The sequence below is a fragment of the Bos javanicus genome, chromosome 3, assembly GCF_032452875.1.
Source record: "Bos javanicus breed banteng chromosome 3, ARS-OSU_banteng_1.0, whole genome shotgun sequence".
NCBI classification, from domain to species: Eukaryota; Metazoa; Chordata; class Mammalia; order Artiodactyla; family Bovidae; genus Bos; species Bos javanicus.
Window position 1 is genome coordinate 85623204 of NC_083870.1, and position 23619 is coordinate 85646822.

The following is a 23619-nucleotide window of genomic DNA, read 5'->3' on the forward strand; positions in this document are numbered from 1 at the left end:
AAGTGCAGGAGATGATGAATATTTAGTATTTATTTTATATATTGACTCTTTGTGAAATTCAACTGTGTTGTTATCTCCATTTTGTAGATAAGGAAATGAACAAAAGGCATTAAGTATCTTGCCTGAAAGCAAACAGATAATAAGAAACTTGGATTTGTACCCAAGTTACTATGACCCCAAATTTTGTTTTTCATCACCCCGGATTCCCAGTAAACACACTATACAAATAGCCATGAACATTGTGATTGATAAAATGTCCACAAAAAACCATGGTAGTTTTCACTCATCTCTGCTCCTGAGAGCCACTGTATGGCCCACCTACTTGCCTTCAGGTCTCTCCACCTAATTACGCCTTTTGATGAATGAGCTTAAAAGATGCTTGTTCCTTAGAAGAAAAGCCATGACAAACCTAGACAGCATATTAAAAAGCAGAAACATCACTTTGCTGACAAAGGTCCATATAGTCAAAGCTATGGCTTTTCCAGTAGTCATGCATGGAAATGAGAGTTGGATCATAAAGAAGGCTGAGCACCAAAGAATTGATGCTTTCAAACTGTGGTGCTAGAGAAGGCTCTTGAGAGTTCCCTGGACAGCAAGGAGATCAAACCAGTCAACCCCAAAGGAAATCAACCTTGAATATTCATTGGAAGGATTGTTGCTGAAGCTCCAACATTTTGGCAACCTGATACAAAGAGCTGACTCATTAGAAAAGCCCCTGATGCTGGGAAAGATTGAGAGCAGGAGGAGAAAGGGGCAACAGAAGATGAGATGGTTGGATGGCATCACTAACTCAAAGGACATGAGTTTGAGCAAATTCCAGGAGATAGTGGAGGACAGTGAAGCCTGATGTGCTGCAGTCCATGGAGTTGCAAAGAGTCAGACATGACTGAGCAACTGAACAACAACAAATGATTGAGCTGCTAGGCCAATAGGTCACTGTTTGGAACACAAAGTTAAAAAAATGGCTACAGAAGTTAACAGAATGCCCATTCACATTTAACTCTGCAATGTAAATATATGTTTCTTTTAATTTATACATTTTTCCCCCAAGTAGACATCAAAATAACTGAAGTGATTGGAAACCAATCTATTTTCTGAAAGAGAACAGCAGTTGCCATTTCTCTTTTTTCTTTCTTTTGTTCAATTTTAATTAGCACTGTGTTCAGAATTTCTCATAGATTATCTAATTAAATCATAAAAGGAACATGTGTTCTGTAACATTTATTTACCCACTTTATAAGAGAGAGAACTGAGCCTTAGAAAGATTAATATATGTAGATACATAGCTGATAATTCAGATGCTTTGTCAAATGAGAAATTACACAAGACTAGCCCCATTAAGTACAAGCAAAAAAAAAAAAAAAAACAGACATTAATTCATCAACTACTTGTTAAATCCATATTCTTTTATCAGGATAATATCTCACATGTAAAAGAAATCAGAGGCATAGATTAAGGAAAATCTACAGTAATTGATGGAAAATATCATTTGATGCAGGAGAATAAATGGATTATTACAACCCAATTTTAACAAAACATTTCAGTCAATAAGTTCATTATAGCTATTAAGACTTCCCAAGTTGGTGAGGCAAGGATATCTATCCCAGAGAAAATCAAATGAGATTTAATGTTAAAGCATTTTGTAACATCTTGAGCCCAAATACAAATTTCGAAAATTATTATTTGATTTATATGTTAGCTACAGTTGATTTGAGATGTTGAACTTTCCTTTTTTGAAATATTATGTTCATAAAAAGTTACTAAACATTTGGGAAAGAATACAAATTGTAGTTGATATAAAGTAGTATATTAAGTAATTGATTCCAGTAGGAATTTATGAAGAGTTTGGCAGGGAGAAGAGAGCAAAATTACCTAATGAACTCTGATTTTATTTTATCTGCTAAGAAAATCGTTGAATATATACATACATTTATTTACATATATTTTCATTTCTCTATTATACATAAATCTGTCATCTTTTGATACTTTCATGATATTATGGTAGTTGTCTAACAGTGTTAATAACAGAGAGAAGTTTCATATTTGTATTTAATACTTTTGTTATTGTTGGAAAAATTTGTCAGCAGAATTTTTTAAATTATGACCTTAAATGCAATTTCCTTTTGAGTAGTAACAGGTTTATCATCCTTTTTCAATCCATGTAATATGATACCCAATCCAGGTAAGGAAGATGTAGAAACAAGACGGGTTCTAAAGAGAGTCAAAGCTAGATTGAGAGAAATGTCAGAAACTATGGTCCTGAATCAGAGACTTTCTTTAGCATCAGATTTGCAATTGCTGAGATTTTCTTTTCTTCACACTTCCCCCAGGTTTATTGAGGTATATTGACATGTAACATTAAGTATACAGAAACAGATCAGGATGGCAGAGTAGGAGGACACAAAAATTACTTCCTCCCATGAACATATCTAAAATATATATAAGCATGGAAAAATCCTCACTGGAAACTAACTGGAGACTGGCAGGAAGACTACTATACAACCAAGGCTGTAAGAAAGATCCATAGGAAGTCTGGTAGGAAGGGAAGAGAAATGATCATGTCAGGACCTGTACCATTGGAAGGTGGACTCAGAAGCGGAGGGGGTTTACAAAGGTAGAGACCCTCTCTGGGGAGTAAGCAATTTGAGCGGCACATTGGGTCCCAGTCCTGGGATCTGATTTCCTCTTGGTTGGATGGAGGGGCACTGGGATTAACATAAGGGCTGTGGGAAGTTTGGAATCTGCTCATCAGGAGCATGCACATGCTTGCTTACTCCTACAACAGGGCAGAGATGGTGAACTGAAATAGCACAGGAAGCTGGCTGATCTTCTGTGACTTTCCTAGCATGTGCCCCAGCCTGAGCCAAGTGACTGCTCATGGTCTACTTGCTTCACAATGCAGCTCTACATTTGGGCAAGGGCTGTGGCAGTCTGGGGAGAGCTCAGCCATGTGGCACAGAAGTGACTGAGACTGAGAGCAACCTCTGACCAGGGCAGGGGCAGTCATTATGGCATTTACACAAGCAGTGCATCAGAAGCAGTCTAGGTCTCTAACTATGACTGAACCATCATAGTCCATGCACAGACCTATGCCAAGTGTCAGGACTGGTCTTTTCTGCTCTGTGGCTTAGCTGTACACCAGAGCAACAGTATCAGTAGACAAAGGGAGAACTCAGCTTGAGGGGAAAGAGGCAGCTCAGACCCAGAGCAATGTTTGATCAAGACAGCATAATCTCTATGGGTGCTTACTCAGACAGTAGGTTAGGCCACTGACTGCAGCCAGAAGTAATCTGGTTACTGACTGCAGCCCTGGGCCATGCCCACACCAATGCCTAGCACCCATACCAGCCTCTCCTGGGCTAGCACTGCTCTGCTCTGGGGCAAGGATGCTAGTGCAACCTGATACAAGCTATGGCCCTTCTTCCCAGAAATACACAGACATAAGTTCATAATCAACAAAACTGCACACAGTTAGGGGTTCACTGATGATCTGAGGTTAGGCATCCCTCCTCTAGGTTATATGGTCTCTAAGACAACTAAAGTTGGTTGTCTTTTTAAATTATTGGTGAAGTGGTGTGATCCCTCTGATACAATGGTAATCACCTTGTACTAGAGACACCTGGAAGGGAAAAACATGAAGCCTTTCTGAAACCCCTGGTCTGGATCAATCCTCTTACACTCTGATAATACAGTGTTTATATTCTAGTTAGTATGCATTTCCTTCTGCTCTGTACAAGTGTGCCTCCCCATAAGAACGGATGTCCCTTGGTGGAATGGAAATATCTAATACAAGTGATTAGAACAACTTTGACCACTACCACTACCATTAACTGAATACCAATTATAGCTTGGCAACCATCACTGTATCCCAGACACTATTTGAATTTATTTAATTTTCTCAACAAGCTAATGGTGTTGTTGTTTAGTTGCTAAGTCATGTCTGACTCTTTGCAGGCCCACAGACTACATCCTGGCAGGCTTCTTAGTTGATGGGATCTCCTAGGCAATAATACTGGAGTGGGTTGCTATTTCCTTCTCCAGGGGATCTTCCAAAGTTAATGGGAAGAAAGCCAGCATGGACACAACCCTCAGGACTTCTACTCAAGCAACCTGGGACCTAATCTCTGCATGATAAGGCAGTACAGTAACAGCCATTGAGCTGAAAATAAGCTCCAGTTCATGCATGGATCTAGTCCTTGTCCCTTCATTTCTGGCATTCTACCGTATTCTACCAAGGTAATAACTATCTGCACAGTCTTGGGAAAGATATAACTTGTGTTCATATCATATCCAGCTTGCCCATCAAAGCCAGTTAGCAAATGCAGTCTGGATAGAAAAGCTCCAAAAGAAGAACACTGTTATGAGACTCTAATAGGCAACTATTTCGCCTAATTTCATAGAGGCCAAGAAAGGTTAAGCAAGATGAGAAGACAGAAGAATTTGTTTCAAGTGAAAGAACAACAATAACAACAACAAAACCCAGGGGGTGGGGTGGGGGGAGGAGATGAAATAGAAATAAACTATTTATCAGAAAAATAGTTCAAGACATTAGAAGGAGAAGAGAAGGGAAAAGGGGTCAAAAACATATGACTGAAAACTACCCAAACCTAAAGAAGGAAATAAATATCCAGGTAGAGGAAGTACAGAAGATCCCAAGAAAGATGAACCCAAATAGACCTACAATAAGACAAGTATAATTAAAATAGCAAAAGTTAAAGAGAGAATTCTAAAGGCAGCAAGGGAAATACAAAAGTGTATATTAATACAAGGTAACTCCCACTAAGCTATCAGCTGATTCTTTTGGATAAATGTTGTAATCTATAGAAGGGAGTGGTGGCACGATATACTCAAAGTTCTGAAAGGGAAGAACCTACAACCTAGGATAATCTACCCTGAAAAATTATCATTTAGACTTGAAGGAGAAACAAAGACGAACAAAACTGAAAGAGTTCAATACAAAATCTACTTTAAAATAAATATTAGAGTCTTCTATTAGCAGGAAAAAAAAAGGCCATAACATGAAGTAAATATATATAGGAAAGGGAAAAATCCCATTAGTAAAGTGAAATATTGTATATAATAAGTGCTGAGGATCAACTACTTAATAAGCTAATATGAAGATTAAAAGACATGAAATTGTAAAATCAACAATAACTATAATAACCAGTAAAGGGATAAAGATGAAGATGTAAAATAGGACATCGAAAACATAAAATGTGGAGGAGGGGAATAAAAATGTAGATCTTTTAGAATGTACCTGAACTTAAATTACTATCTGTTTAAAACAAGTATATGTAGTTGTAGGTCAACATATATGTACCTCATGGTAATCACAAATCAAATCCTACAATAAAACACATAAACTAGAGAGAAAGGAACATAAATATAATACTGAAGAAAATAATTAAAACACAAGGAAAGAAACTGAAAGACAAAGAAAATAGCAAAACTACAAAACAACCAGGATACAAGTAACAAAATGGCATTATAGACGTACTTATCAATAATCACTTTCCATGTAAATGGATTAAATGTTCCAATCAAAAAGATATAGAGTGCATTTTTACATGAAAAAAATCTATATGCTGCTTACAAGAGACTTACTTCAGAGCTAAAGACACACACAGACTGAAAGTTAGGGGATGAAAAAAGACATTTCATGCTAATGGAAATAAAATAGTAGGGTGGCAATACTCATTGCAGGCAAAAATAGACTTTTAAAACAAAGTCTATTAAAAAAAGATGAAGAAGGGCATTATATAATAATAAAGGGATCAATATAAGAAGAGAATATAACATTTGTTAACATATATGCACCTAATACAGGAGCACCTAAGTAAAGCAAATATTACCAGCTGCTGCTGCTGCTGCTGCTAAGTTGCATCAGTCATGTCTGACTCTGTGTGACTCCACAGATGGAAGCCCACTAGGCTCCGCTGTCCCTGGGATTCTCCAGGCAAGAACACTGGAGTGGGTTGCCATTTCCTTCTCCAATGCATGAAAGTGAAAAGTGAAAGTGAAGTCGTTCAGTCATGTCTAACTCTGAGTGACCCCATGGACTGCAGCCCCCCAGGCTCCTCTGTCCATGGGATTTTCCAGGCAAGAGTACTGGAGTGGGGTGCCAGACAAAGGGAGAGGTTGACAGTGATACAATAACAGTAAGAAACTTCCAAAGATTTACAATATAGCTCAGGAGGCTTAAACATAAAGAGACATGATACCAAACATTCCATGCTCAAATTAGAACTATATAGTGGAGAGGGCATGCAAGATAGAAAAACTAGTTGAGTTTGAAAATGGATTGTGTTCAAAAAAATATTTTCCAGGCAAGAGGACAAGTCCTCCTAAACACTGGGAAGTGAGAGCACCTAAAACATTTCTAAATATTAAGTTCTTCAGTAAAGCTGATAGGAAAGAATGTTTGTAAGGAAATGTGGTCAAAAATAGGACTAGAGAGAAAACCAACAGATAAGATGACATTGATATCTATTCGGGATCTAAGAATCCATGCTTTATTCTAAATGAGGCAGAGAAACCAAAATGTGAGTAAGAGAACGACAGAATAAGACATGTTTTAGAATGTTCTCTTTTGCATTAGAGTGGACATGGAACAACAGACTGGTTCCAAATAGGAAAAGGAGTTCGTCAAGGCTGTAAATTGTCACCCTGCTTGTTTAACTTATATGCAGAGTATATCATGAGAAACGCTGGACTGGGAGAATCACAAGCTGGAATCAAGACTGCCGGGAGAAATATCAATAACCTCAGATATGCAGATGATACCACCCTTATGGCAGAAAGTGAAGAGGAACTAAAAAGCCTCTTGATGAAGTTGAAAGAGGAGAGTGAAAAAGTTGGCTTAAAACTCAACATTCAGAAAAGGAAGATCATGGCATACTGTCCCATCACTTCATGGGAAATAGATGGGGAAACAGTGGAAACAGTGTCAGACTTTATTTTTCTGGGCTCCAAAATCACTACAGATGGTGACTGAAGCCATGAAATTAAAAGACGCTTACTCCTTGGAAGGAAAGTTATGACCAACCTAGATAGCATATTCAAAAGCAGAGACATTACTTTGCCAACAAAGTTTCGTCTAGTCAAGGCTATGGTTTTTCCAGTGGTCATGTATGGATGTGAGAGTTGGACTGTGAAGAAAGCTGAGCGCCGAAGAATTGATGCTTTTGAAGTGTGGTGTTGGTGAAGACTCTTGAGAGTCCCTTGGACTGCAAGGAGATCCAACCAGTCCATTCTGAAGGAGATCAGCCCTGGGATTTCTTTGGAAGGAATGATGCTGAAGCTGAAACTCCAGTACTTTGGCCACCTCATGCAAAGAGTTGACTCATTGGAAAAGACTCTGCTGCTGGGAGGGATTGGGGGCATGAGGATAAGGGGATGACAGAGGATGAGATGGTTGGATGGCATCACTGACTCGATGGATGTGAGTCTGAGTGAACTCCGGGAGTTGGTGATGGACAGGGAGACCTGGTGTGCTGTGATTCATGGGGTCGCAAAGAGTCGGACATGACTGAGCAACTGAACTGAACTGAACTGAAGGTTGTATAGAAGGGGTCAAGAAAGAGTCAGGAAGATCACATAAGAGTCTCTGGAAATGCTCCATGAAAGATATAAAGATTGTGGGGGTTGGTGAAGGTATTAACTAGAAGAAAAATAGAACCTCAAAATACTTAAGACTAGAATTGATATACCTTGAGTATGATAATAAGAGGTTGAGAGGGAACAAATAGTTCCATTTCTACTTCCTCTAATCTCATTTTTGACACATAGAAATCTCTCAACAAGATGACTGAAGTATGCAAGGAAATCCAACCAGTCCATTGTGAAGTAAATGAAGCCTAAACACCATCTTTAGGTGTTACTAATGGTAAAGAACCCATCTGCCAATGCAGAAGACATAAGAGACGGGGTTCAATCCCTGGGTTGGAAATATCCCCCAGAGAAGGGCATGGCAACTGACTCCACTATTCTTGCCTGAAGAATCCCATGATGGAGAAACTTAGAGGACTGCAGTCCATGGGGTTGCAAAAAGTTGGACAAGACTTAGTGTGCACACACATGCACACACAATACTATAGACTGAAAGCTTTCTGGCATCATGCTTTTGTTATTTAGCTATATGAACACATTGAATACTTACAATAGCCCTGTGTAATAGAATATATTAGATTTCCATTTTATAGATTAAGAAAGTGGAATTTTCTAAAGTCCCTAAGAACATGGAGGAATTATAACAGGGGTATCAGGAATATAACTGGAAAATTTTACTTCTGTAATATCTTAATATGCACTCAATATGCCAGCAAATTTGGAAAAACTCAGCAGGGGCCACAGGACTGGAAAAGGTGAATTTTCATTGCAAATCCAAAGAAAGACAATGCCAAAGAATGTTCCAACTACTGTACAATTACACTCATCTCACATACTAGTGAAGTAATGCTCAAAATTTGCCAAGTTATGCTTCAACAGTACATGAACTAAGAACTTCTAGATGTTCAAGCAGGATTTCAAAAAGGCAGAGGGACCAGAGATCAAATTGCCAACATCTGCTGGATCATAGAAAAAGCAAGAGAATTACAGAAAAATTTCTACTTCTGCTTTATTGACTATGTCAAAGCCTTTGACTATGGAACACAACGAACTGTGGAAAATTCTTAAAGAGATGGGAATACCAGACCACCTGACCAGCCTCCTGAGAAATCTGTATTCAGGTCAACAAGCAATAGTTAGAACTGGACATGGAACAACAGACTGGTTCCAAACTGGGAAAGAAGTACATCAAGACTGCATACAGTCACCCTGCTAATTTAACTTATATGCAGAGTATATCATGTAAAATGGCACTCTGGATGAAGCACAAGCTGGAATCAAGATTGCCAGGAGAAATACCAATCAGTTCAGTTTAGTTCAATTGCTCAGTCATGTCCGACTCTTTGCGATCGCATGAATCACAGCACAACAGGCCTCCCTGTCCATCACAAACTCTCGGAGTTCACAGACTCACATCCATTGAGTCAGTGATGCCATCCAACCATCTCATCCTCTGTCATCCCCTTATCCTCATGCCCCCAATCCCTCCCAGCATCAGAGTCTTTTCCAATGAGTCAACTCTTCGCATAAGGTGGCCAAAGTACTGGAGTTTCAGCTTCAGCATCATTCTCTCCAAAGAAATCCCAGGACTGATCTTCAGAATGGACTGGTTGGATCTCCTTGCAGTCCAAGGGACTCTCGAGAGTCTTCACCAACACCACAGTTCAAAAGCATCAATTCTTCGGCACTCAGCCTTTTCACAGTCCAACTCTCACATCCATACATGACCACTGGAAAAACCATGGCCTTGACTAGACAGACCTTTGTTGGCAAAGTAATGTCTCTGCTTTTGAATATGCTATCTAGGTTGGTCATAACTTTCCTTCCAAGAAGTAAGTGTCTTTTAATTTCATGGCTGCAATCACCATCTGCAGTGATTTTGGAGCCCAGAAAAATAAAGTCTGTTTATTTATTTTCTGTTTCCCCATCTATTTCCCATGAAGTGATGGGACCAGATGCCATGATCTTCCTTTTCTGAATGTTGAGCTTTAAGCCAACTTTTTCACTCTCCTCTTTCACTTTCATCAAGAGGCTTTTTAGTTCCTCTTCACTTTCTGCCATAAGGGTGGTGTCATCTGCATATCTGAGGTTATTGATATTTCTCCCGGCAGTCTTGATTCCAGCTTGTGATTCTCCCAGTCCAGCGTTTCTTATGATGTACTCTGCATAGAAGTTAAATAAGCAGGGTGACAATATACAGCCTTGACATACTCCTTTTCCTATTTGGAAGCAGTCTGTTGTTCCATGTCCAGTTCTAACTGTTGCTTCCTGATCTGCATACAGATTTCTCAAGAGGCAGATCAGGTGGTCTGGTATTCCCACCTCTTTCAGAATTTTCCACAGTTTATTGTGATCCACACAGTCAAAGGCTTTGGCATAGTCAGTAAAGCAGAAATAGATGTTTTTCTGGAACTCTCTTGCTTTTTCAATGATCCAGCGGATATTGGTAATTTGATCTCTGGTTCATAGTCCACTGGAGAAGGGAATGGCAAACCACTTCAATACTCTTGCCTTGAGAACCCCATGAACAGTATGAAAAGGCAAAATGATAGGATACTGAAGGAGAAACTCCCCAGGTCAGTAGGGGCCCAATATGCTACTGGAGATCAGTGGAGAAATAACTCCAGAAAGAATGAAGAGATGGAGCCAAAGCAAAAACAATACCCAGCTGTGGATGTGACTGGTGATAGAAGCAAGGTCCAATGCTGTAAACAGCAATATTGCATAGGAACCTGGAATGTCAGGTCAATGAATCAAGGCAAATTGGAAGTGGTCAAACAAGAGATGGCAAGAGTGAATGTCAACATTCTAGGAATCAGCGAACTAAAATGGACTGGAATGGGTAAATTTAACTCAGATGACCATTATATCTACTACTGCGGGCATGAATCCCTCAGAAGAAATGGAGTAGCTATCATGGTCAACAAAAGAATCTGAAATGCAGTACTTGCATGCAATCTCAAAAACAACAGAATGATCTCTGTTCGTTTCCAAGGCAAACCATTCAACATTACAGTAATCCAAGTCTATGCCCCAACCAGTAACGCTGAAGAAGCTGAAGTTGGACGGTTCTATGAAGACCTACAAGGCCGTTTAGAACTAACACCAAAAAAGATGTCCTTTTCATTATAGGGGACTGGAATGCAAAAGTAGGAAGTCAAGAAACACCTGGAGTAACAGGCAAATTTGGCCTTGGAATACGGAATGAAGCAGGGCAAAGACTAATAGAGTTTTGCCAAGAAAATGCACTGGTCATAGCAAACACCCTCTTCCAACAACACAGAGAAGAATCTATACATGAACATCACCAGATGGTCAACACCAAAATCAGATTGATTATATTCTTTGCAGCCAAAGATGGAGAAGCTCTATACAGTCAGCAAAAACAAGACCAGGAGCTGACTGTGGCTCAGATCATGAACTCCTTATTGCCAAATTCAGACTTAAATTGAAGAAAGTAGGGAAAACCACTAGACCATTCAGGTATGACCTAAATCAAATCCTTTATGATTATACATGGAAGTGAGAAATAGATTTAAGGGCCTAGATCTGATAGATAGAGTGCCTGATGAATTATGGAATGAGGTTCGTGACATTGTACAGGAGACAGGGATCAAGACCATCCCCAAGGAAAAGAAATGCAAAAAAGCAAAATGGCTGTCTGGGGAGGCCTTACAAATAACTGTGAAAAGAAGAGAAGCGAAAAGCAAAGGAGAAAAGGAAAGATATAAGCATCTCAATGCAAAGTTCCAAAGAATAGCAAGAAGAGATAAGAAAGCCTTCCTCAGCGATCAGTGCAAAGAAATAGAGGAAAACAACAGAATGGGAAAGACTAGAGATCTCTTCAAGAAAATTAGAGATACCAAGGGAACATTTCATGCAAAGATGGGCTCGATAAAGAACAGAAATGGTATGGACCTAACAGAAGCAGAAGATATTAAGAAGAGGTGGCAAGAATACACAGAACTGTACAAAAAAGATCTTCATGACCCAGATAATCATGATGGTGTGATCACTGACCTAGAGCAAGACATTCTGAAATGTGAAGTCAAGTGGGCCTTAGAAAGCATCACTATGAAAAAAGCTAGTGTAGGTGATGGAATTCCAGTTGAGCTTTTTCAAATCCTGAAAGATGGTGCTGTGAAAGTGCTGCACTCAATATGCCAGCAAATTTGGAAAACTCAGCAGTGGCCACAGGACTGGAAAAGGTCAGTTTTCGTTCCAATCCCAAAGAAAGGCAAAGCCAAAGAATGCTCAAACTACCACACAATTGCACTCATCTCACATGCTAGTAAAGTAATGCTCAAAATTCTCCAAGCCAGGCTTCAGCAATACGTGAACCATGAACTTCCTGATGTTCAAGCTGGTTTTAGAAATATCAATAACCCCAGATAAACAGATGATACCACCCTGTGGCAGTTAATGAAGAGGAACTAAAGAGCCTCTTGATGAAAGTGAAAGAGGAGAGTTAAAAAGCTGGCTTAAGACTCAACATTCAAAAAATGAAGATCATGGCATCTGGTCCCATTACTTCACGGCAAATAGATGTGAAAACAATAGAAACAGAGACAGACTTTATTTTCTTGGGCTCCAAATCACTGCAGATGTTGACTGTAGCCATGAAATTAAAAGACCCTTGCTCCTTGGAAAAAAAGCTATAACCAACCTGCTGCAGCTGCTGCTGTTAAGTTGCTTCAGTTGTGTCCAACTCTGTGCGACCCCAGAGACGGCACCCCACCAGGCTCCCCGTCCCTGGGATTCTCCAGGCAAGAACACTGGAGTGGGTTTCCATTTCCTTCTCCAGTGCATGAAAGTGAAAAGTGAAAGTGAAGTCGCTCAGTCGAGTCAGACTCTTAGCAACCCCATGGACTGCAGCCTACCAGACTCCTCCGTCCGTGGGATTTCCAGGCAAGAGTACTGGAGTGGGGTGCCATTGCCTTCTCCGATAACCAACCTAGACAGCATATTAGAAAGCAGGGACATTTCTTTGCTGACAAAGGTCTGTCTAGTCAAAGCTATGGTTTTTCCAGTAGTCAGGTATGGATGTGAGAGTTGGACTATAAAGAAGGCTGAGCACTGAAGAATTAATGCTTTTGAATTGTGGTGTTGGAGAAGACTCTTGAGAGTCCCTTGGACTGCAAGGAGATCAAGCCAGTGTATCCTAGAGGAGATCAGACCTGAATATTCATTGGAAGGACTGACTGAAGCTTAAGCTCCAATACTCTGGCCACCTGATGAAAATAACTGACTCATTAGAAAAGACCCTGATGCTGGGAAAAATTGAAGACAGGAGGAGAAGGGGATGACAGAGAATGAGATGGTTGGATGGCATCACCAACTAGATGGACGTGAGTTTGAGTAAGCTCTGGGAGTTGGTGATAGACAGAGTAGCCTGGTGTGCTGCAGTGCATGAGGTCACAAGGAGTCGGACATGACTGAGTGACTGAACTGAACCGATAATATCTTAGAAAATTGACATTTATCCAATGTTATTTGAATTTTTACCAATTTTATGAAAAATTAGTCTTAATTTTTTAAGGAGCTTGCCTTCTATATTTTATAGAGAACCCCACATATTGCTATTAGAAAAGAGGTCGGGTTGGAATTTCATGAAATATGGATGAATTGTACTTCAGTACAAGCCTAGAGTCTTGGAAAATATAGCCCAGATGAAAGATAGCAGTGTTTCTTTTCAACTGTAAAATCAACTCACAGAAACAAAAACTAGGAGAAAAGTAACACTGTCCTTTGCATCCAGTTGTTCCACTGTCACTAAAAATAACAGAAGTGATGCTGCATTTTTCTTTTCTCCATAATGAAAGGCCTAAATGCATCTGGTAATTGCATATGACTGAAGATAATTAAACTGAAAATAAACTGTGGCTTTGCTTTTTGAAAATGCAGGCATCTTGCCTTTCTCATATGTGTCTTATGTTTTATTAGACCTTGTCACTAAGATTAGAAGTTTCCTAACATTTAAGATTTCTGTCCATGGAACTCCATGGAATTACACTGTCACCATAAGTGTCAAAAAGCCAGGAACAATTTGATGATATCTGTTGAGCTTTTTCACTTCTTATTACTCAAAAACAATTCATCATAATTATCATCACCATTATCTTGTGATCATCACAACAATTTCAATAATATATATGTTAGAGAATCTACAAAGCAATTTCATTTATAATATTTCACTTGATTCTCTCAAAAGACAAGAGGTGGATAACAGGTATTCCTTAATTGCCTATGAAAAAAAAAAAAAAAGTTCAGGGAAATTAACTGACACCAGAGCTTGAACTTAAATATCTAAACACAATATTTTTCACTAGTTAAGTGCCTACCCAAAGACTTAATTAATTAAAAAAAAAAAAAACACTCAGTATATATACCTCTAAGACATACTAGGAATGTAGCCTTGAGGAATAGAATTTTATTATGAATACAATAAGAACATTTTAAATTAAATAAGGGAAATGTCAAGGTTAAGAAGGTAGAATAAAGCTAGATCGGGAATTTTCTCTCCCAGAATAAAGGGATTTTTTAATTTGGATTTTATACTTTATAAGGGATTAAAAATAATAACCACAAAACAAAAGCTGTTTAAAATAGCCAAATAAATCATGAGAAGCAGCAGCCGGTAATAAGAATCATAAAATTAAATTACAGATCAAAAAGTGGTTGCCAAGGGCAGATACAGAAGATTCAGTACAGCAGGATGAATAGTGTGGCTCCTTAGTTGCTCCCAAACATTAGAAGTAGTACTGAAAAAAAAAAAAAAACTGGGGAAGATACAATTCTAAAAATTCACACTATAAATAACCTCCAGATTGGAAAGAAGCAGAATAATGGGGAACTATGGAGCAGGCAGTTCTATCCAAGTTCTTTTTTGAATTGAGTTGTTGTTTTTTTTGTTGTTGTAGAGTTTTAGGAGTTCTTTATATATTCTGGATATTAATCTTTTTTTTAGCATTAATTTTTTTTCTCTTTCTTTCTTTCTTTATTTTTACTTTACAATATTGTATTGGTTTTGCCATACATCAACATGCATCTGCCACGGGTGTACACATGTTCCCCATCCTGAACCCCCCTCCCACCTCCCTCCCCGTACCATCCCTCTGGGCCATTCCAGTGCACCAGCCCCAGGCTTCCTGTATCCTGTATTGAACCTGGACTGGCTATTCGTTTCTTATATGATATACATGTTTTAATGCCACTCTCCCAAATCATCCCCCTCCTCCCTCTCCCACAGAGTCCAAAAGACTGTTCTATACATCTGTGTCTCTTTTGCTGTCTCTCATACAGGGTTGTTGTTACCATCTTTCTAAATTCCATATATATATGCATTAGTATACTGTATTGGTGTTTTTCTTTCTGGCTTACTTCACTCTGTATAATAGGCTCCAGTTAGCCTTATATAATGAAATAACCCAATATAAAATACTTAGACTAGTTCCCAGAATATGTTTAATAAATGAGAGCCTAAATTAAAATTGACCATTCATTCTTCATTCTGTTGAACTTCTGGAGTAGAGAAAATGGGAACATAGAAGTAATACGGAATATTACTATATCTAATGGGGAGAGTGAAAGTGTTAGTCACTCAATTGTGTCCAACTCTTTAAGACTCTATTGGTTGTAGCCTGCCAGGGTCCTCTGTCCATGGAATTCTCCAAGCAAGAAATCTGGAATGGGTTGCCATTCCCTTCTCCAGGGGATCTTCCTGACCCAGGGATTAAACTCAAGTCTCCTGATTACAGGCAGATTCTCTAGCATCTGAGCTACTAGGGAAAATATCTAATGGGGGAAAGACCTTAAATAAACTCAATATAAGCCTGCTGTATAAAACCTGAAAAATATAAGGAGGATCAGAAGGGAAAGATTACAGGATTACAGGGCAAAATAATGGGAGAGCCAGTTAGAGGACTAGGGTATACTAATCATGTTGGAAAGAGACTAAATATGTTTAATATACTTTTATACCATGAGTTATGTTTAATATACCTTTATATCTTGAGTAACCAGCCCAAATATCTATAACTATTGAACAGTAACTATTGAATAAATGGTTGTAGAAAGAAAAATTTTAAAGGGAGTTTAGAATATTAACAGAATACAAATTAGCTGCAAAAACCAGAGACAGTGAGGTCAGCCCTGAAATAACTGAAGCCCTGTCATTGGCCTGATATCCTAACTTTTGTTTGTACTATCCTGGATAGAGAAGGAAAGAATCAGATCTACCTGGATTTTCTTTATTTGAGAAAGTTATTTCATCCTAGAGACCATAACTGGCTCTGGTTCTCAAGTCAGTTATTCAAGAACAATGGACCACAGCAATACCCATTTTGAGAAGAATCAACCAAATTCATAGATGACAGAAAAGTGTTGAAGAAAATAAGGCTGTCAATCCTCTGTTCTCCCAAACATGTCTTCAGAAGGCCCCACATTTTACCAATCACCCAGTTTAGATCCAAAAGATAATGAAAGCTGGACTCAAGTATAAACTTCAGAATATTTCCACCATGAGAAACCAAATAGGTACTTGACCCTAAACATCCAGTAATTGATTTGGCAACAGAGCAATGCAGTAAAAGATATATTCCAAATTGGGAAAGGAGTACGTCAAGGCTGTATATTGTCACCCTGCTTATTTGACTTATATGCAGAGTACTCATGTGAAATACCAGTCTGTATGAAGCACAAGCTGGAATCAAGAGTCCCAGGAGAAATATCAGTAACCTCAGACATGCACATGACATCCTCTTTCCTCTTAGAAAACGAAGAGGAACTGAAGAGCCTCTGATGAAAGTGAAAGAGGAGAGTGAAAAAGCTGGCTTAAAACTCAACATTCAAAAAACAAAGATCATGGCATCTGGTCCCATCACTTCATGGCAAATAGATGGGGAAACAATGGAAACAGTGACAGACATTATTTTCTTGGGCTCCAAAATCACTGCAGTTGATGACTGCCACTGTAAAATTAAAAGATCCTTGCTCCTTGGAAGAAAAGCTATGACAAATCTAGACAACATATTAAAAAGCAGAGACATTACTTTGCTGACAAAGGTCCATATAGTCAAAGCTATGGTTTTTCAGTAGTCATGTATGGATGTGAGAATTGGGCCATAAAGAAGGCTGAGCACCAAAGAATTGATGCTTTTGAACTGTGGTCTTGGAGAAGACTCTTGAGAGTCTAACCCTTAAACTGCAAGGAGATCAAACCAGTCAATCTTAAAGGATACCAGTCCTGAATATTCATCGGAAGGACTGATACTGAAGCTGAAGCTTCAATACTTTGGCCACCTTATGTGAAAAACTGACTCATTTGAGAAGACCCTGATGCTGGGAAAGATTGAGGGTAGGTGGAGAAGGGGATGACAGAGGATGAGATGGTTGGATGGCATCACTGACTCGATGGACATGAGTTTGAGCAAGCTCCAAGAGTTGGTGATGGACAGGGTAGCCTGGTGTGCTGCACTCCATGGGGTAGCAAAGAGTCGGACACAACTGAGTGACTGAACCAAACTGAAGTGAAATAAAGTAGTACCTTTAGAAAGGATGAATAAAGATCTCCAAAAATATGGTTCTTAAATAAGTAATAATGACACTCTTAAAAGTGATCAAAACTAAGTTTTTCAGCACTCTGGAAATTAACAATATGATGAGTGTTATTTCAAGAAAATGACAGGATTATAGTAAGAACAGCAAGTTTTATGGTGCTTTTACTTTCCCTGTTTCAACTCTAGCTCCTCAGCCCCATAATAGTCTTGAAAACCAACAACATTGCAACATCAGTAGTTGTGAAAAGTAGTAGCCAAGGAGCCATTGGTAGAGTCAGAGTACTCCTAAAAAGACATCCAAGGAATTATCATTATTTGACTTTGACAACTCCTGAAGTGCTGCACTCTCAGAGTTTGATTTTTATTTGACCTACTTTAGGGCTTACTCTGTATTAACAGACCTGTCTCAAGGATGTTTGTCAAAAAATAATCAGTGGTAATTGCTTAGCAATTCAGCTGTCTGTGTTGGTAGCACCAGTTGTGACTAACAATAGACTGACAAATTATAGAGAAAAATGCAGATGGAAATCTCCAAAGAGTACTTTGAAAAGCCCTGATATATTCCTGGGAGTTCAGAAGCTCACATGCCCAGGAAAGACCACAGAAGGTCTAATCTATCACCTCTAACTGACCTTGAAGTTTTGTAGAAGCAAATCATGAAACCTAAAACAGGAGTTCTAAATTTCCTGCCAGGTCCTTAAAAGGCATGTCCTATCACATACAGAGCCCCTCGGTCAAGGCTGGGATACTTGTCAATTTCATGTACTAAGGAAATCTGTTTAATAATTAGCTGACTATTGAACTAACCGAAAAGAAATATCAGTAACCATACATGAAAAAGCATATTAAGTTTACAGTATTAGACCAGGAAAGTCACTAAACAAATAAACAGCAGCAACAATAAAACAAAAAACAGAGCAAAAAGGATCAGGAAGAAGAGGAAATCTTTTCCAGAGTTGCCACATTATAGAACTTAAAATATTCAGTTTCCCAAAAAAAAGTGTAAAACATGCAAAGAAATGGGAAAATGTGGCCCATGTATAAGGGGAAAAATGAAGTCAATGGAAATTATCTCTGGAAAAGTCCAGACATTGGACTTACAGATTTTTAAATCAGGTACTTTAAATATATTCAAAGAATCAAAGAAAATCATATCTAATGCATTAAAGGATAAGGTGCGAGAATCATATGTAACCAGACTATTATTAAAGAGATAGAAACTATTTTTTAAAAAGAATCAAATAGAAATATTGAAACTGAAAGGTTGTTGGTGAATCACGTGAAGACACCGGGATTTTTGGCCCCCGGAGGAGAAGAATTCAATCCGGGGCCAGAGACGAGGCTTGATTGCTCAGAGCTTTTGTGTAATAAAGTTTTATTAAAGTATAAAGGAGAGAGAAAGCTTCTGACATAGGCATCAGAAGGGGGCAGAAAGAGTACCCACTTGCTAGTGTTAGCAATGAAGTTATATACTCTCCAATGAATCCAAAGAATGTCTGGAGGTTGTAAAGACCTCACCAGACCGACTCCCATAATTTACATTTTAAGATAACAGAATTAGCCAGAAGGTTTAATCCAGAGACTGTCCTCAGGCAGGATACATTATTGTTATATAATCCTAAGGAATGTAGAGAAGGAAAAAAGTTTGTCCTTTCTTCCTCCTTGAGAATTCCAGACCCCTCTCTCCTTGGGGATCCCTAGACTCCCTATCAACCTGCCTAGGAAATGACTCTCTCAAAACTGGCTTTTCCTGTGGGAGCCACTTGGTTGAGAGGAGCCTGGCCTTCTCCTCTCCCTGCAATGGCCTGTTCTTGTCCACTGATATCAGTGTACTCCGAAAGGGGGAGTCATCTGGCAAAAATGTCACTTTGCCTGCTGTGTTCAAGGCTCACATTCGACTAGATACTGTTAAATTTGTTCACACCAACTTGCACAAAAATGACAGACAGCCCTATACTGTCAGTGAATTAGCAGATCATCAAACCAGTGCTGAGTCTTGGGGCACCGGCAGAGCTGTGGCTCGAATTCCCAGGGTTCGAGGTGGCGGGACTCACCATTCTGGCCAGGGTGGTTTTGGAAATATGTGTCGTGGGGGCCGCATGTTTGCACCAGCTGAGACCTGGCGATGTTGGCATCGCAGAGTGAATACAACGCAGAAGCGATGTGCCATCTGCTCTGCACCGACTGCCTCAGCCTTACGAGTGCTGGTCATGTCTAAAGGTCATCGTATAGAGTTCATCCTGAACTCCCTTTGGTGGTTGAAGATAAAGTTGAAGGCTACAATAAGACCAAGGAGGCTGTTTTGCTTCTGAAGAAACTTAAGGCCTAGAATGGTATCAAAAAAGTCTATGCCTGTCAGTGAATGAGAGCTGGCAAAGGGAAAATGAAAAACTATTGCTGTATCCAGCGCAGAAGACCCTGTATCATCTATAATGAGGACAGTGGTGTCATCAAGGCCTTCAGAAACATCCCTGGAACTACTCTGCTTAATGTAAGCAAGCTGAACATTTTGAAACTTGCTCCTAGTGGTCATGTGGGACGTTTGTGCATATGGACTGAAAGTGCTTTCCGAAATTTAGATGAGCTGTATGGCAGTTGGTGTAAAGCAGCCTCCCTCAAGAGTAACTACAACCTTCCCATGCACAAGATGCTCAGTACAGACCTTAGCAGAATCTTGAAAAGCCCAGAAATCCAAAGAGCACTCCGAGCACCACGCAAGAAGACTCATCGCAGAGTCCTGAAGAAGAAGCCACTGAAAAACCTGAGAATCACGTTGAAGCTTAACCCATACCCTAAGACCATGTGCCGGAACACCATTCTTCGACAGGCCAAGAACCACAAAATCCTCATGGATAAGGCAGCAGCAGCACTAGAAGCCAAATCAGATGAGAAGGGGATTCAGGGCAAGAAGCCTGTGGTGGGAAACAAAAAAAAAGAAGGCTGTTGGCGATAAGAAGCTGAAGAAGCCTGTGGTGGGAAAAAAGGCTACAGGGACCAAGAAACCAGCAGCTTAAAAGAAGCCCACAGCAAAGAAACCTATCTCAGAGGAAAAGAAGGCTGCTGCATAAACTTAAATTTGTTTATTCCATAAAAGCCAAATCATTTTGGACAGCTAATTTTGAATGAAGACCTGAACAAAGAGTCAATGTGAAACATGAAAAAAAAAAAAAGAAAGAAAGAAATATTGGAATTGAAAAGTTATTAATTAAAATTAAAAATTAATTAGAGAAATACAAATCAAAAATATAATGAGGCACCACCTCACACTATCATCAAGCATTCTACAAATAGCAAGTGCTGGAGAGGATGTGGAGGAAAGGGAACCCTCCCACACTATTGGGGGAAATGTAAATTGGTGAAGCCACTATGGAGAACAGTATTGAGGTTCCTTTAAAAAACTAAATATAGAGTCGTCATATGACTCTGCAATCCTACTCTGGGGTATATATCCAGAGAAAACTCTGTTTGAAAGGATACATGCACTCCAGTGTTCCTAGCAGCACTATTTACAAGACATGCAAGCAACCTAAAGGTCCATTGACAGATGAATGGAAAAGGAAGATACGGTATACACACACAATGGAATACAACTCAGCCATAAAAAGGAAATTAAATAAAGCCATTTGCAGCAATATGGATGGACTTAGAGATTATCATGCAAAGTGAAGTAAGTCAGAAAGAGAGAGACAAATTCCATAAGGTATCACTTACATGTGGAAACTAAAATATGACGTAAATGAACTCATTTATGAAATAGAAACAGACTCAAAGACATAGAGAAAAAAAAAAGACTTATGGTCATCAAAGGGTGGGGGATAGATAAATTAGGAGTTTCGGATTAGCAGATACAAACTACCGTATATAAAAAAGATAAACAACAAGTTCCTACTGTATAGCATAAGGGACTATATTTGGTATCCTATAATAAACCATAATTGAAAAGAATATGAATATATGTATAAATGAATCACTTTGCTTTTCATAAGAAATGAACATATTGTAAATCAAGCATACATCAATAAAAATATATTCCTAACCTAAAAATTTTTTAAAAATAAAAATTCATTAATGGAGACCAACAGCAGACTTGAGTGAGCAGACAAAAGAACCAGTGAATTAAGTCAATAGAGCTTATCCAATATGAGTAATAGAAAAAAAACTCATCAGTAAAGAATAATTAACAGAGCTTCAGAGGCTGGGATACCATCAAGCATACCAACAAACATGTAGTAAGAGTCCCAGAGGAAAGGAGAGAATAAAGGCATAAGGAATATTTTTTTGAACAAGTAGCCCCAAATGTCCCAAATTTGATGAAAAACATTATTCTGAACTTTCAAAAAGCTCAATTAATTCCAAACACAGTAAATTCAAAGAGATGCATACCTAGATACATCATAGTCAAGCTGTTAAGAGACAAAACAAAGAGAATCTTGAAGGCAGCAAGGGAAAAGCAACTTATCATGAGTAAGAGATCTTCAACATTAACAACTGATATCTCATCAGAAATCATGAAGGACAGAAAGTAGGAAGATGACATATTTGATATACTTTGTCAACCAAAAATTCAATATTAAATAAAACTGCTGCTTCTGCCGCTAAGTCACTTCAGTCATGTCCGACTCTGGGTGACCCCATAGACGGCAGCCCACCAGGCTCCGTCATCTCTGGGATTCTCCAGGCAAGAACACTGGAGTGGGTTGCCATTTCCTTCTCCAATGCATGAAAGTGAAAAGTGAAAGTGAAGTCGCTCAGTCCTGTCCAACTCTTAGCGACCCCATGGACTGCAGCGTACCAGGCTCCTCCATTCATGGGATTTTCCAGGCAAGAGTACTGGAGTGGGTTGCCATTGCCTTCTCTATTAAATAAAACTATCCTTCAAAAATGGAGATATTAGCATATTCCCAAAGAAATAAAAGTGGAGAGAATTCATCACTAAAATACTTGCCCTACAAGATATAAAAATAATCATTAGACTGAAATGAATGAATGATATACAGTAACTTGAAGCCATGGGAAGACAAGAGATCATTGTAAAACAGCATAATTGTTTTTGTTTGTCTTTTCTGTACTCTAAAATAAAAGGCAATAACGAAAAAAAATAATTGTAAAACTGTATTGATAGTCTTATAATCTATAAATATGTAATTTGTATAACAAAGGACAAAGGAAGAGGGTGATATAGTGGAGCAAATTTTTTTGTATACTATTGAAATTAAATTAGTAATAATCTGAACTGACTGTTTTAAGTGAAGATGATAATTATAATCTCAAGGGCAGTTCAGTTCAGTTGCTCAGTCATGTCCAACTCTTTACAACCTCATGGACTGCAGCACACCAGGTTTCCCTGCCCATCACCAACTCCCAGAGCTTGCTCAAACTCATGTCCATCAAGTCAGTGATGCCATCCAACCATCTCATCCTGTCGTTCCCTTCTCCTTTTGCCCTCAATCTTTCCCAGCATCAGGGAAACTAGTTCAAGGGCAACTAATAATAAACTAAATAAAAAATATAGAGGAAAGGTATTGGCAAGGGAATTGATTGGTATAGGATGTATTTAATGCAAAAGGAGACAGTAATGGAGAAACAGAGGAGGAACAAAAAATATAACACATGTTCAAATGCCAAATGCATTTAAAATATAGAGCTTGATGAGATGGAAAAATTATGATATAACTACACATTTTAGCTTCAAAGACACCCTTTAAAGAGACTCATTTTAGATTCAAAGACACAAATGGGGTGAAAGTTAAAAAATGGAAAAGTATATGCCATGCAAATAGTGACAGATATGGAGTGGTTAAACTAGTATCAGACAAAAAGAAATTTATGACAAAATTGTTATTCTAGTCTTAAAAGATAATTTATAATACTAAGTTCAATCTATCAAGGAAATAAAAGAAATTTTAAATAAGATGCACCTAATGACAGAGCCTCAAAATACATAAAACAAAAACTGACATAATAGAAGTGAGAGATAGACAATTCAGCTATAGAAATAAGAGACTGCAATACTTCATTTTCAGTAATAGTAGATCTAGGTAGAAGATCAACAAGGTACAAATTATAAATCAACAAGATCTAATAAGCATCTAAATTTCCCTTCAACTAACAACAGGTTGTCGTTACCATCTTTCTAAATTCCATATATATGTGTTAGTATACTGTACTGGTGTTTTTCTTTCTGGCTTACTTCACTCTGTATAATAGGCTCCAGTTTCATCCACCTTATTAGAACTGATTCAACCTAGATGTCCATCAGCAGATGAATGGATAAGAAAGCTGTGGTACATATACACAATGGAGTATTTGTAATTCTTTTATAGATAAATTTTTAAGAAATTCACAAAAAAACTACTAGAAGTTATAAATCCTGAGAGATACAAGGTCAATATAAAAAAATTCATTGTATTTCTAAGCACTGCTAATGAACAAGCTGAAACACATTTTTCACAAG

At 38.5% G+C, this 23619-nt stretch overlaps 2 pseudogenes; both read left to right on the forward strand.

The window, feature by feature from the left end:
- The first annotated feature begins 7803 nt into the window (after positions 1 to 7803).
- LOC133245216 (craniofacial development protein 2-like) lies at positions 7804 to 17367 on the forward strand (annotated as a pseudogene).
- A 1598-nt stretch (positions 17368 to 18965) lies between these two features.
- Positions 18966 to 20371, forward strand: LOC133245356 (large ribosomal subunit protein uL4-like; annotated as a pseudogene).
- Positions 20372 to 23619: the final 3248 nt, after the last annotated feature.